The 14,389-nt window shown below is 45.5% G+C and overlaps 1 long non-coding RNA gene across 1 annotated transcript in view; it reads left to right on the top strand.

Moving 5' to 3' along the window:
- Positions 1 to 4,058: 4,058 nt before the first annotated feature.
- Positions 4,059 to 14,389, top strand: part of LOC132342780 (uncharacterized) — a 45,011-nt gene continuing 34,680 nt past the window's right edge. Inside the window, exons 1-2 of the long non-coding RNA XR_009491266.1 lie at positions 4,059 to 4,264; positions 11,208 to 11,389. This is a non-coding gene — a long non-coding RNA (uncharacterized lncRNA). The remainder of the gene's footprint in view (positions 4,265 to 11,207; positions 11,390 to 14,389) is intronic.

Below are 14,389 nucleotides of genomic sequence, written 5' to 3'. Positions count from 1 at the left end.
GCTGGTCAACCCACAGAACCATGAGAAATTAAAAAAAGAAAACATGTGGGAACAAATTGCTGTAACCTATTGAGTTTGGGATGCTTGTTCTTTGTGTCTTCTTGCCAATTAAAAATGCGAACACCTGAGACAACTGTAAGGGTTAAAGTGTCTTGAGTGAGTAGGTTGGGTTTTGTCAATAGTTGAATGTTCTAAGCTCATCCAACTTTATGGCTCAGCTGGTAAGGAATCCGCCTGCTGCGCGGGAGACCTGGGTTCGATCCCTGGGTTGGGAAGATCCCCTGGAGAAGAGAAAGGCTACCCACTCCAGTATTCTGGCCTGGAGAGTTCCATGGACTGTAGAGTCCATGGGGTCGCAAAGAGTTGGACACGACTGAGCTACTTTCATTCACTCATATCCAACCAAGGATTTTTAACTGGGTAATTGCTGTCCTGACCAACTCTACTTCTGACTAAAGATAAGAGTAAAGCCAGGTGGATGTGGAGGGAGGGGATGTGCTATCCTGGGGGAGCATAAAAGTACCCAGCTACAGAGTTGTTGTTTTTTTTTTTTTTTTTTTTTGGCTGAAAGGTCTTAAGCCAACTCAACAGTCTCTGTGGAGTACTGAGCCCAGCTTGGCAGTGAGCCATAGAATGACGCTTCTTCCGTGTTTCACAGCATTTAGCTCATCTGTAGACGGACAGGTGTCTTTCCAAGGCAGGCTCCTGCAGACACGTTCACTTTTTAACATGTACAGCCTTCATGTTTAGATTCCTTAATACCATGTTTCAACATACTTTCAAAATCCCCCCAAATCACTTATCTCAGACAGCGGTACATCTTCAGGAAAAAGAAATATTTGCATCAAAAACCAGAATACCAGTATTTCTCAATAAAACTGGGGAAAAAATCAGAGTAGCAATTAAAAGGCATAGAGGTCTCTGCAGGTGAGTGTAAATTGAATTGGGAATAGGATGTACAACAAACTTTTCAAAAAAAAAAAAAAGCCAAGAACTAATCATTCAGTAAGCCAACAAAGTTATTTTTTAAAGCTTATCCTTTCAACAGCTTCCACTTTATTTTTTTTTAATGCTTCAGTGACTAAAAATGGCAAAAACATTTTATTTATGTAAAAAGAAATCACTTGTATGCAAAGTTGCAGCTGCTTCTTATAGGTATACAAATGGATAAAAGCCTGGGAACATGCAGTTTTTCTTTTTTTAATGGAAATCTTGATTTGCTCTTTAGTGTTGAGTTGAGAATCCTTCATTCAGTGGTATCTTGGAGTTTGAACTGGATTGACAGCAAAAAATGAAATACTAGAAAGACATTTGTATCCTGGTTATATCTCATTAGATGCAGTTGTGCTTTTGAGAACTGTAACTTTCTGGGTTAGAACAGAAAACAAAAATAGTGATGATGTGATGACTGTAATAATTTGTAAAATGTCTGAAATTTCTAATTGTTTAATATTACTTGGTCTGCTTTCCCCATCCTCCACACCCCTGTTTTAAAAATAAAGAATGTTTAAAATAGAATAATAACATGAAAATCATTCAGAGAAAGTACCCCCAAAATGTTGTGTACTCAATTAGCTTGTTTTTGGTGACTTGGAAGAAAAAAGACATTCACTGTATATACTGCAGTAGGAATGATGCTTTTGTAAAGAAAAGCAAATAATCCTTTATCTTTTGGAGCACAATTCAGGCTTGTTTATTTATTTTATCTTATTTTTTTTTTAAGCCAGTTAGGTCAACTTCTGAAGGCAAAGGGGGTGGGGTGGGGTTTGAAGGACGCGACCTGGGCGGGACTGAGATGGAGTCATGGTCAGACCTTATCTCTGGGCTCCTGTCCTGCGGAGGAATGGCTGGACAGAGTGGGTTCAGGAGAAGCTGACCTTGAACTTGCTCGGAAAAGCTGTTGATCCTCTGCTCAGACCCATGATCTAGCAGCAACTCTTAACCAGGGGCCACTCCATCCCCCAGGTAACAATGACAAAGTCTGGAGATGTTGTTGGTCGTCACATTTAGAGAGAAGGTTGCTCCTGGCGTCTAGTGGGTGGAGGCCAGGGTGCTGTTGACCACCCTGTGATGCACAGGATAGCTTCCACCACAGAGAATTGGGGCCCAGATGTTATTGTGCCCAGGTGGGAAACCCTAGTGCAGTGGGACTGTTTGGAATTGCTTCAGAGGCTCTCACTCAGAAACCACTTGGATGCTTTGGGGGTTTTTTTGTGAAGAGGAGTGTGGGTGATTGGTACTCTCCCAGGGTGTGTTGTCAATGAGAAAGCAGAGTCACAGAGATAGTCATCAGAACCCAAGCAAGAACTCAGGTCCTCAAGCATGAGCAGGTCTAAATTTTCATTTCCTGCATGTGGCTCCCACCGTGACGGACTCTGCTGCACACCTGGCAACAGCAAGGTCTTTGCTTCCACTTCTGACCTTTCTCATCACCAGCCATCCCCAGCCCCTGGACCTTCAGCCATCAGTAAATGCCCTCTTGTTCCAGCATTTTAAACCTCTCTTGCCAAATCTGTACCTCCGTACTCAGCCATATGTGAGTCAGTTCCATCCCCCAAAGAAAGAAATGAGAAACAAGCCGTCAGGAGAGCTTCTCTTGCTCTGCCTCACTGTCTCCCACATCCCCGTCTAAGCACGACTTCCTCTGTGCCCACTGACTTCTCTGCTTCACTCCGCAGCCACTTCAGGCCTCTTCTCTACTTTCCCCTTATTTCCTTACTTAGCGCTCGTCTCCCCATACTAGAACATGAGCTCCTGTGTTAGGGTGCTTTTCCCCCGCTGCCCTGTCTGCCCTGCATAGAACAGGGCAGGCAGCAGAGGTTCTTACCAACTGTGTTTGGAATGAACACATGATGAGTGATGTTCAGTTAATCTCTGACATCATGGTCTTCCCTGGGATGAGGAAAGTGGTATTTCTAGAACCATGGGAAGTTGTATTTTTCAGCTCCTAGAACAGCCCCACATTCTGTCTTTCCCCTTTTAAAAACCACTTATGCGTGGTTGGTGACATACACCGATGACATGGGATACCTGCGTGCGTATGTCATGCTTGGTGTTGTCCACGCTCTTAGGCCAGTCAGTGCTACTCGAAAACTGTCAGGAAACAGCATATTTTTCTTCTTTTGGCCTCAGCTTTGGTTCCACTTAGTCTCACTCTGGTGGAGGTCAGTTGTGAATGATGAACTCACAGTGCTGCGGGTTGGATCCTGTCCCTTCCAAAGATGTGTGCAAGTCCTAGGCCGCAGCCCCTGTGGACGCGGCCATATCTACAAAGACTGTCTTTGTAGATGTAATCAGGTTGAGGCCCTAAGTCCAGTGATTGGTGTCCTTATGAGAAGAGGCCTTTGGGACATACAAACATGAAGACATCCAGGGGAAGACCATGTGATAACAGAGGCAAAGACTGGAGTGATGTGTCTGCAGGCCAAAGGGTGTCAGGGATGGCTGGCAGCCCCCAGAAGCTGGGAGAATGGCCTGGGGCAGATTCTCCCCAAGACGCTTTGCCGGGAACAAGGCCCTGCTGACAGCTTGATCTCAGACTTCCAGCACCCGGGCTCAGGAAACACTTTTATAGTTTTAAGCCCTCAGTTTGTGGGAATTTGTTGTAGCAGCCCCTGGAAACCCACATGCAAGGCTAACAGTCTCCAAATGTGCAGGTCCCTTCAGCCAGCCCTTGCAGCTGAGGAAAGTTGTGTTGGAAATAAGCCCTGGGCTCTAACTGGCCGGCTCAGCACTGTCGGACAAAGGGCGTCCGTGTGGCGAGGCAGCGAATTCCTCTCTCCACAGATGAGGGAGGCGACAGGAGGTGGCTCTGGGAGCCCTGGGCCTGAGCCCTGTGGGTCTTGCATGGGCTCTCATGATCTGGGCCTGCTGGGGATCCCTGGGTCCCAGAAAAGTAGAAGTGGGGACCCAAGCAGGCTCCAGTTTAGAGGAAGTCATCTGAGATCATGGACCAACTCGGGAGATGACTCGAGGGAACCAGAACATCGAGGCTCTTTGCTTCGGAGACATTTATGACATCAGAGCCGTCATTCTGACCCCTTGGGTAGATTCTTACAGCTTCTGCGTGTGCCCTTTGAAAGGGGCACTTACTCGTGTTTACTTACCAGATACTCATCTCGAATGGGAAGCTCTCAAGCTTTACGAGGGAAAGGACCATTTCTGTCTGTTTACTACTCTTTCCCCAGCACATCGCCCGGTACCTGATACACTGTAAGCCTCACAGTGTATATGTGATGGGATTGAATTGATCGTATATCCTTAGGTAATTAAAAAATTAGTTCAATTATTGTTTGTAAACGTGGTTGCTTTGGTACTTTAAAGAAAATTTTAAAGAATCCGTAGGTGCTAAAAGATGTAGGGAAAAAACAATCTAAATCAAAGCATCTCACAACCCAGAGACCTGCATAACACAAAATGTGAACCTAATATAGACTGTGGACTTGAGTTACTGATGTGTGTCGTATCTGCTTATCAGTTGTGACAAATACACCACACTGATGCAAGATACTAATAATAGGGCAAACTGGGTGGAGGAGAGAAAGAACAGAAGGTAGATGGGGACTCATTGTATTTTCTGCTCAGTCTTTCTACAGACCTGAAAGCGGCTAAAAAATAAAGTCTATTAATTAAAAACTCTAAACACACACAAAATCTAACCTCCTTATATTTTGAAGACTTGCACTTACTTTGCAGGATTACTATCAAGACTGCACACACGCGTGCACACACACACACACAGTTAAATAGTTGATATGAAGTTGGCTGTAGAGAGGAGACATGAGGAACGGCTTTGCTCTCTTCACTCCATACACTATTATTGGGAGCCCCTGTGGCAAGAGTTTTTACACAGATTAACTCCATAGATTAATTTTTATGTGCAGAAGCTCAGAAAAGGATCAAACTGAAATTGATAACAAATTACAGAGTTAATGCTCTGAATCTTGTATCATCATTTCTGCCACATATACTCTCTGATGCTGGGAATTCCACCTCTTATATGATTCCAAGATCTCCTTGACACAGCCTCTCATGCAATTTTTATCCAGCTACTCTAAACTTTATTTCAGCTGGAAGGCAGTGTTCTGACCAGCACCATGATCTGTATTTTGATCTTTATTTCCTTCTGACTTTTGGAGAAAATCCAGAAACTTCATCTGACAAGCACGATGTGACAGGTATGATGTTAGTGACGTGAGGGTGTTCAGAGGCCCCCTCCTCCTCCAAAGTCCATCAAACAGGAAGTGGTCCGTAAGTTGGTCTCAGCTAGAGCCTCTGCCAGGGCCGTTTCTAGAATTTCAAGAAGCAGAACCAGGTAGTGAGTGGAACACTGTCAGTAATGCCTAACGCGGCTCGGGAGCTGCGTTAGGCATTACTGACAGAACGCAGAAGGCCAGAGAGTCTAGTTGTGATGAACCTAGTGAGAAAATCAAACAGCTACTCAAAAGCATAATGAATGGGTTGAAGGAAAGAAAGTAAGGACTGAGCAGGGTAGGGAGGTGGAGGCGGGTTGAGGGCAAGTTTATTATGTGAAAAGTGCTAAAGAACCTGGGAAGTGAGCTCTAGGAGGAGAAAGAAGGGACTCAGGACAAGTTTCTGGTCTGACCAAGAAGTTCTCTGGGGGTAACCAGTAAAGGGGAGGATTCATCCAAGTCACTTATTGGCTCTTTAATTGTCGATGTTGTTTGTTTTTCAACGTGATACTTCTCTCTCTGATATGGAAATGCATATCGTGTCTTCAGGACCCCTTGGGAACAATTCTTTGTGGGGCCCTTGTCTATAAGTAATTTCATTATAAAATTTATTCACCATATGAGCTATGGTGATTTACTGATGAAACTGTTGGACAGAGGGCAGAGAACATGAGTTTTTTATTGTCCAGTCTCCACATACAAGGGCACCATTACTTCAGGTCCAGAGACCACTTCTTTGTGCTTTTTATGGTCAGTAAGTCATTCCTGGCTGATTTAACATCTTCCATCATAAGCAAAAAGTAGCAACCCCATTATTATTCATAATGCCATGGCTTTTCATAACCAGTTTATACTGAAAACAACACAGATGTTCTTGCCTCGCAGCTCCCAATACCATTGATTTAGCTCTGGTTCCAATATTACTCATGACACAGCGTCATCCTTCACTCTACCTGTGAATGCCAGCTCCCACTGATTCAGAGATTGTGCTTTGTTGATGTTGATGTTGACCAGAATACAACCTTACCAAGCGCGTGCAGGAAAATAGGCGTGATGATTCACTTTCGGGGCGTGTTAAACCTACCATTTGGATTTTTTCTCTATTGACATGAAATGTAGAACACCCCCTCCTCCGGCGGTGTCTTCTTTGGAGCTGTCGAGGACCTCACCACTGTGTGCCTCGCACGCGATCTCTTTCACTGCTGATGACACCCTGCCACCCACAGAGCGGGGTGCACAGGAGAGGCCAGGCAAGAGGCCTGTGGGCGGAGAAGGGAGAACAGTCCACTTGGCAGGAAGCGCCTCTTTCTCACCCAGCCTGACCTGCCAGGCCATGTTCCTGGAGCCAGGGTCTGGCCATGGGGCCTCAGGATGACCTCATAGTATGAATCCTGGAGCTTTGGGGGCATTGACTCCACGTCCGGGGTAAAGGACCTACGAGTGCTCCAAAAGGGAGGAGTGAAGACTGCGGTCTGTTTCAAGGGAGGGACTCTCAAGTATGGGGTCAGTGAAGTTTGGGCCTGGAGGGCACACTGCCTGTGTACAGTGAGATTACAAATTGCATGTCTTCACATGGTATCACTGCTCCCTGATTTCCTGATGCACTTCCCTTTGACCCCCATTCAGGTCCTGTGTTCCACCAGCTCTTTGTTCCTTCAATGCAGTTTCCTATGCCAGGCCTCTGATAATCAGGTATTACAAGTGAATTTCTGTCTCCAAGAACACCTTTTTCCTTCTTCTTCTTCTTCTTCTGAGTACTTTTTATTCTTCAGATCCAGCTTACTTATTCTCTCCTTCATCAAACCTTCCAGAAGCTTCCCAACTGCCTCATCAGAACATCCATTCTTTCCTCCATCCAGCCAATGAGAACTTTTTGGTGAGCAGCTACTACTCTCTGCCAAGCCCGGTGTCAGGCGCTGTAGCAACAACAGTGACTAAATAGGCCAACCATCATATGGGCTCCCTCTGGACTCTGTGTATCTGTTTCCACTTAACTTGTGTTGAAATTGTCCCTGGTGGTGGTTTAGTCACTAAGTCAAGTGCAACTCTTTTGACCTCATGGACTGTAGCCCACCAGGCTCCTCTGTCCATGGAAGTTCCCAGGCAAGAATACTGGAGTGGGTTGCCATTCCCTTCTCCAGGGATATTATCTGTATTTGTCAGCAAATGTTTTCTGTAAAGGGTCAGATAGTAAGTGGACCTTGTGGGATGTATGGGCTCTGTTAAAATTGCTCAGTCCCACCACTGTTGTAGCACAGAAGCAGCCAGAGATAGGAGGCAAATAAGTGGGTGTGGCTGAGTGCCAGTTAAACTTTATTTACAAAACAGGTCAGGGGCCTTGTTCTGCCTACCATGCATAGCTTGCTGCAATAGAAGATAAGCTCCATTAGAATAGATCCTGTTTTCTTCACTCTTTCTATTTTATTGTTTTTTACTGTTATCTTAGCGCTGAGAACTTGGTGCTCAGCACTTTGCACACACAAGGTATTTGACATAAATTAAGCAAGAGAAGTAAAGGAATGTCATCCATTAAATTGGGAAGTTTTTGAAAGACGGGGTCCATCTACACAGTGATCAACATGAATAGGTGTTGAATAGATGAGTGAGCTACAGGAACACCTTCCTCCTGAGACTTCCTCCTGGTTGGTGCCTCTGGTGGGTGGGCAGGAACCAGGCAGGTCCAGGCCAGCCTTGTTATCCTGTCGTATTGCAGCTGCCTCCTCAGCAGGCTGAGTCGAGCATGAGGAACCAATAAGAGAATTACAGGCAGGCCCCACAGCCAGCTCGGTGACAGCCTGCTGCAATCTTGCAAAGCAGCAGTCCAGTCCAGGGAACTCGGCAGCGGAAATGGCCATTAAAGTGAAACACGCCTGCCTGTCAGAGAGAAGCAGTGACCACAGGAGCCTGATCGCCACCGTCAAAGCGCCTGTCAGCACCAGCCCGCTTGTTAAGTTTCTGGGGCCCACCTTCCTGAGCAAGGGTCAGCCGATTGGCTCTGACAAGCAGGGCCCTGGCGTTTGGCGGGGCCTGTCAGCTGAGACCCAGAGGTGAAGCGGGTGCTGCTTTGGAAACGGGGCCTGACAAGTGCCGCCAGATCAGGATGAGCCGGAGAAAGGGTGGGGGTGCTGAGCTGGGGGCTCCGGGCAGCGGGGCCTCCCCCGGGACGGAAGCGGCTTTGCTTCTGTGTCGTGTCCACTTTGCTGTCGCTGGACAGTTGGCGAGATTTCAGACAGATCACCGCCCCTTTGGGAAGCCCGAATGCCTTGGCAGACAATTTCAGGCCTTGATTTGATTGATAAATCCTTTGTGACGGGAGGGGATGAAACAGGCCCCCAGTTTGGTACATACAAATAGGAAATTAGCTGGCAAAGTTGTCAAAGATAATTAACTTTCCGATTCTGCGGGTCTATTCAGGTTGACATCCTGAAATTATTTAGAAATGCACATGTCAACGCTCTGACAGAATCTGTGGCTGATCAGATAAACAGATTTGGAGATGTTTGATTGTAAAATGATGTAAGCGCTTAGCCGGTGTTTTATCACTGTGAGTTTCCGTTTGCCGCTGTGGCTGATGGTCAGGGAGAGGGTTTGGTGGCTAGGGGCGGGTGGGGGCGAGGGGTGTAGGGGTGGAGAGATTGAACAGGACGCACCAAGTTCAACAGACTTGCCATCTCAGTTTACTCTCGATGCGTCGAGAAACTCCTAACCTTCAATTCAAACACAGTTAACCTTGGACTCAACCCAAGGACTCCTCTCCAGCCCTCAACCCCCAGTACAAAGGAGAGTTTTCCAAAGGATTTGGCAGCAGGCACGTGGTTCCTCTGTCAAACCCAGTCTTGGCCCAACAAGTACAGGGTGCAAAACCACCTAGAATCACTGCCATTTCATATTCATCACGAGTCTGGGTAGATCACTGGCTTGTCATTGTTGCTGTTAGTTGCTCAGTTGTGTCCAGCTCTTTGTGACACCGTGCACTGCAGCCCGCCAGGCTCCTCTGTCCATGAGATTCTCCAGACAAGAATACTGGAGCAGGTTGCCATTTCCTTCTCCAGGAGATCTTCCCAACCCAGGGACTGAACTCGCATCTGCTGCATTGCAGGCAGATTCTTTAGCACTGAGTCACCAGGGAAGCCCAGATCATGGGGTCTCACAGGCTATTAAGAGCAGAGAACACCTTTTCAGCATTTCCATCTTGTTACTGCAAATTGCTTCTTTAAAAGACCAGTTCAGAGCCAAATTCTTTCAGTGAAGAAATTCCTTCCTCCAAGTGAGTGAAGATGAACGAGAACTAACATTGACTGAGCACCTACTCTGTGACAGAGGTCAAGGTGGACACTGTATTGTGTCGTTTATTATTGTAACATTTGTAATTTCCATAATAGATAAGTCTTTATCGTTTGCCCGGTGAGAAAATAGATACTCAGAGAGGTTAGCTCAGCTACTGAGGTAAGCCAGCTATCTAAGAAGTGAAATTTGGACTTGAGCATGGTTTGGCTACTTCTGCTCTTCCCCCACCATGCTTTTCTGGTTAGTAGAATTGTAGACTCTCAGATGGATGCCTCCAGTGCAGGAGATGCAGGAAATATGTGCTCTATCCCTGGGTTGGGAGGATCCCCTAGAGTAGGAAATGGCAACCCACTCCAGTATTCTTATCTGGAAAATTGCCTGGACAGAGGAGTCTGGCAGACTATAGTCTGTGAGGTCGCAAAGAGTAGGACATGACTGAGCAACTGAGAACGCACACATGCAGACTCTCAAATAGAAAGGATTCTGAAGGTCATAGAGATCAGGGTTCAGCAACCCAGAATCCATGGGCCAAATCCAGCACTTGTTTTTGACAGGCCTACAAGCTAAGAATGTTTGGGGTTTTGGTTTTTTGGTTGTTTTTTTTCGCATTTTTAAATGGTTGGGGAAGAAATAAAAATAATGTTTCATGACATGAAAACTACATGAAGTTAAATTTTGAATGTCCATAAATAAACTTTTTTGAACATAGCCTCAGTCATTCATTTATGTATGTCTATGACGGCTTTTGTGCTACATTTGCAGAACTCCATAGTTGTAACAGAGACCATGTAGCCTTCAAAGCTGAGAATATTTACTGCTTGACCCTTGACAGAATACATTTGCTGACCCCTGGTTCACTGGTGTCTCAGTGAGAGCTTATTGAGCTGGCAAAATTATTTGCACTGACAAAACTCTCAGCAGGTATTATCTAATTTATCGTAACTATTCAAGGGGGGTGCTCATAGGTGAAGAGATGATAGGTCCAGAGAGGTTCAAAAGCCGGTCAGGCTAACTCAGTAGAGCCAGGATTCATGGCCTGAGTTCACACTCAAAGCAATGCACTCGGTTCCCTTATTTTATTGCTATTTTGCTGTAATTCACATTACCTGGATGTAGCTTGAGACACGATGGTGATTACCACTGAGGTGGGCAGAGTAATGGCCCCCAAAGATGTCCTCATCCTAATTCCCAAAACTGTGAATACCTTCCATGGCACAAGCGACTTTGCAGGTATTATTAGGGATCTTGAAATGAGAAGGTGGTTCTGGATTATCCAGATGGGTTTAAGGACAAGAAGGAGGCAAGGAGGTCGAAGAAAATGAAGGAGACAGGATGATGGAAGCTGAGGTTGGAGTACTGTGGGGCCACGAGCCAAGGGATTCAGGCAATCCTAGAAGCTAAGAACAGAGGAGGTGTATTCCCCTCTGACCTGAACGGCACGAGGATACGTTTGTGTTGCTCCAAGATGCTAAGGCTGTGGTCATTTGTTAGAGCAGCCACAGGAAGCTAATATACACTTCCCGCATCCTTGGCTTCAAGCTGCTCAATGTGGTAAAGGACCCCACCCATCAACAGAAGTAGATTTCAAAGAAAAATCTGTACTGCAAGTGTTAAAAATAAATAACTTCTTGGGGGTGGGATCAGTCTAGAGGCCTTCCTAAGAAGGGGGTTAGAGGGCTTGCAGTGCTGCCGAGCTGTGTCTTCAAGGAGGTCCTTTCTTCATTCCAGTTTCTGCAGCTTGATGCTGGTGTCTCCCAGGATCAGCCACATGATGTAAAGAAACAGAAGAGAAGAATCAGAGGCAGAAGGACAGATATCTGTCGTGTGTTCATCTCAGCAACTCACACCTCACTTCTGAGGCTAAACTCGGGCTTTCTGGCACGTGACCTAACCTGATACCATGCTCCTTGGTGAGTTTTCTCCTCCTGTTTACGGAGGAGCTGAGCTTCTGCAGAAGGGAAATCAGAATCTCGCCTGCATTTTATTAGTATTGTGACCATTTGCAAATTAATTTGGAAGGCAATATAATTTACCTCTTGTATAGAATTCAGTTTTGATTACCACCATGTCACTGAATTTCCTGCTTTCACGGAAGCTCTTATTATGAGAAATTAAGATACCTTCCTCCTTCATCCAAATAAAATAAACATATGGCTGTGGGATGCTATTGAATTAAAAAATATCATTTAATCCAGGGAAGATAATTATTTGAAAGAAACTGGAGAGGAGAGACTCAATCTAGGGTTTGAATGTTGACATGAAATTGTGAAGGCTATTTTCACTCATCACTGACTTTTAATAGCACTTTGTACAGAGTAATTTCCAGCATAAAGCTTGTTAATGTGATATTGGTTATTTCAGAATCATGTCAGGGAGTCGGAGCCATTCCCCAGACCACTGTTGGGGTGTCCCGGTATGTGGGCCTAGGTATTCAAGAAGTGGTACTTAATGACACATTGCCTTGCCTCTCAGTTGACTTTATTTTCTGTAGTCATGCTTTGTTCAAAATGGCATTTGGGAAGAGAGCAGAAAAATTAGCTTCTGTAGACATATTGTGTATACGCCAGTCTGTATCATATGAAGGCTGTGTGTGTATGGGGCACGGATTATAGCTTTGAGAGAGTGGTCTTGGCTTTCCATGCTGGCCCGGGTGCCCTGAGTTTTGTTTCCACTGTTACGGTCCCTGTCACACGTATCTGTGGAACTTAGCACTTGGAGGCATACCCTGCCTGCTTTCCAGCCTCCAGTTGAGTGCTCTGTCTGGCCCCAGGAGCCCACTCTGTCCATTTTGAAGCAAGCTGGAAATATTTAGGAGCACTAGTCCTCAGTCAACAGCTCACGTGAACTGGTGGGGAGAGAGAGAGAATGCCTCTCCTGGGACGAGGGTGGGAAGTGTGGACATCTCATGGCTCTTCTGCTGCCCTCCCAGTGTTACCCAGAGAGAGCGTGGTTGCCCTCAGTGGCAATGTGCGTGAACTTCCATGCTTTGCAGCTTCTGTCCCTTTCTCATCCCTCTTACTTCTTGGCTGTTTTTTTCCTGTAATTGCCTCCGAAACAAACCACTTGCACCCAAATCCTTGTCTTGTTGTCCTTTGGTGGGGAAACCAGTTCAAAACAATCATTATTCCAATGAGTTCATTCGCTTATTTATTAAAACCTGGTTGGGAGCCTGTTCAGAGCAGGCAGCTGAGGACCACGTAAGACCCCTGCCTGGAGGAACACAAACCCTATCGAGCAGACAGATGTTAAACAAGCAAACAGACACAGAAAGGCTAGTTTTTTCAGGTTGTACCTCCGTGTCCTGCTGGAAATAAACAGGGCTGAGGGAGAGAGTGATTGATGGGAGAAGATTTTCATAGAGTGGTCAGGACAGTGACTAAGGCCTGGAGGATGGGAGGGAGCCAGACGTGCCTCATTGAGGGCAGCGCTGGAGATCAAGGAGCGCAAAGGAGGAGGGTGGGCCTGGAGTGCTGAGGACAGGGAGAGATGGGGTCTGACCACAGGCATGGCCCTGATAGACTCTCTAGGCCCCCGTGGGCTGTGTTAAGATCTTACACTTCAAGGAAAACCACGACTCAAGTTGCTGAAAAAATCGTTAGGCCAGATGATCACTGTTGCTGATAAAGAGTAACAGGGCTTAACAGTAATGATGAGGGTGAGCGGCAAGCATGTAATACTTGCTGTGAACTTAAGGCCACCCATTGGACACAGAGCTCCATACCTTGTAAGACCTCACTTTAATACTTCGAGCAAAGCATTAAGTTGGGGGTGTTTGTCATCCCTGTTTTCTTGATGAGAAAATGTCAGACAAGGGAGTTTGGCTAGCTTACCTACAGCTGAGTAGGTTACGTGGGCTTGAGATTTGAACCTAGATCTCTCTGGCTCCTGAACTAATGCTGTTCCCATTGTTAAACCACACTGCCATCTTTGCTTTATTAAAAACACTGCTTAAAAATCATTAATAAGCAGTAAGTTACCAATAAGACTCTTTGTGACCCCATGGACTGTAGCCCACCAGGCTCTTCTGTCCATGGGATTCTCTAGGCAAGAATACTGGAGTGCATTGCCATTTCCTTCTTCAGGAGATCTCAAAGAGTTGGACATAACTGAAGGGACTTTGCACACATGTGCACACCAATAAAAAAATTAGCCTGAGATCTTTTGATTCAGTGAAGAGAATCAGGTTATGAACTTAACTGCTCTATAATTTACATGTTTCCTGTTCAATCAAAGTATTAACATATTTTGATCATTCTACATCAAGCTTTGTGTCAAGCTTCTTCTCTGCTCTCCGTTCTATTTGTTGTGCTTAAAAGCCTCAATCCCTGGGGGGAAGGGGGGGCAGTGTGGGTAGAATACCCTGCAGATACAGTGGCTGACTGCCATTGGCATGTTCATACACAGAAATAAAAGAAAAAAGAAAAAAAAGAAAAGGAGGAAAATGCTTATCTCTGTTCTGGGTGCCTATCATTAGAAATGAACCTCTCCCCTCCTCTGACTTGTATTTGTAGGATTTGCTTAATTAGAGAAAAGCTTTGCCCATCAACTGTAGGTGGTTAAAGTGGTTCAATAATTTCCTAACAACCCTTATCATTTGCCGATAGAAAGAGAAGGAAGAGGTGTGAATATAAACAGAGGAATATGTTTATTACTCTCTAAACTCCTCCACCTACTATTGATAAGCAATTTAGTTCCTTCTTAGCTTGTTTAGCTAGAGAAATGGTCACTGGCTCCCAGGGAAAGCCTTTGACTGGGACGATGGGATGTAGTGTGGAATCCTGGGGATGTCAGGGAGTCTATTAAAGTCTGGAATACTTGCCGGATTAATATTAGCAATTCTGTTTGGATACGCTTTGAATTTTATCTTAACAATATTGACTTCAGTAGCTAAGTCAACTCAATCAAGTTGA

This window comes from Bos taurus, chromosome 18 (assembly GCF_002263795.3).
Source record: "Bos taurus isolate L1 Dominette 01449 registration number 42190680 breed Hereford chromosome 18, ARS-UCD2.0, whole genome shotgun sequence".
NCBI lineage: Eukaryota > Metazoa > Chordata > Mammalia > Artiodactyla > Bovidae > Bos > Bos taurus.
This window is presented reverse-complemented; position numbering and strand designations above follow the sequence as displayed.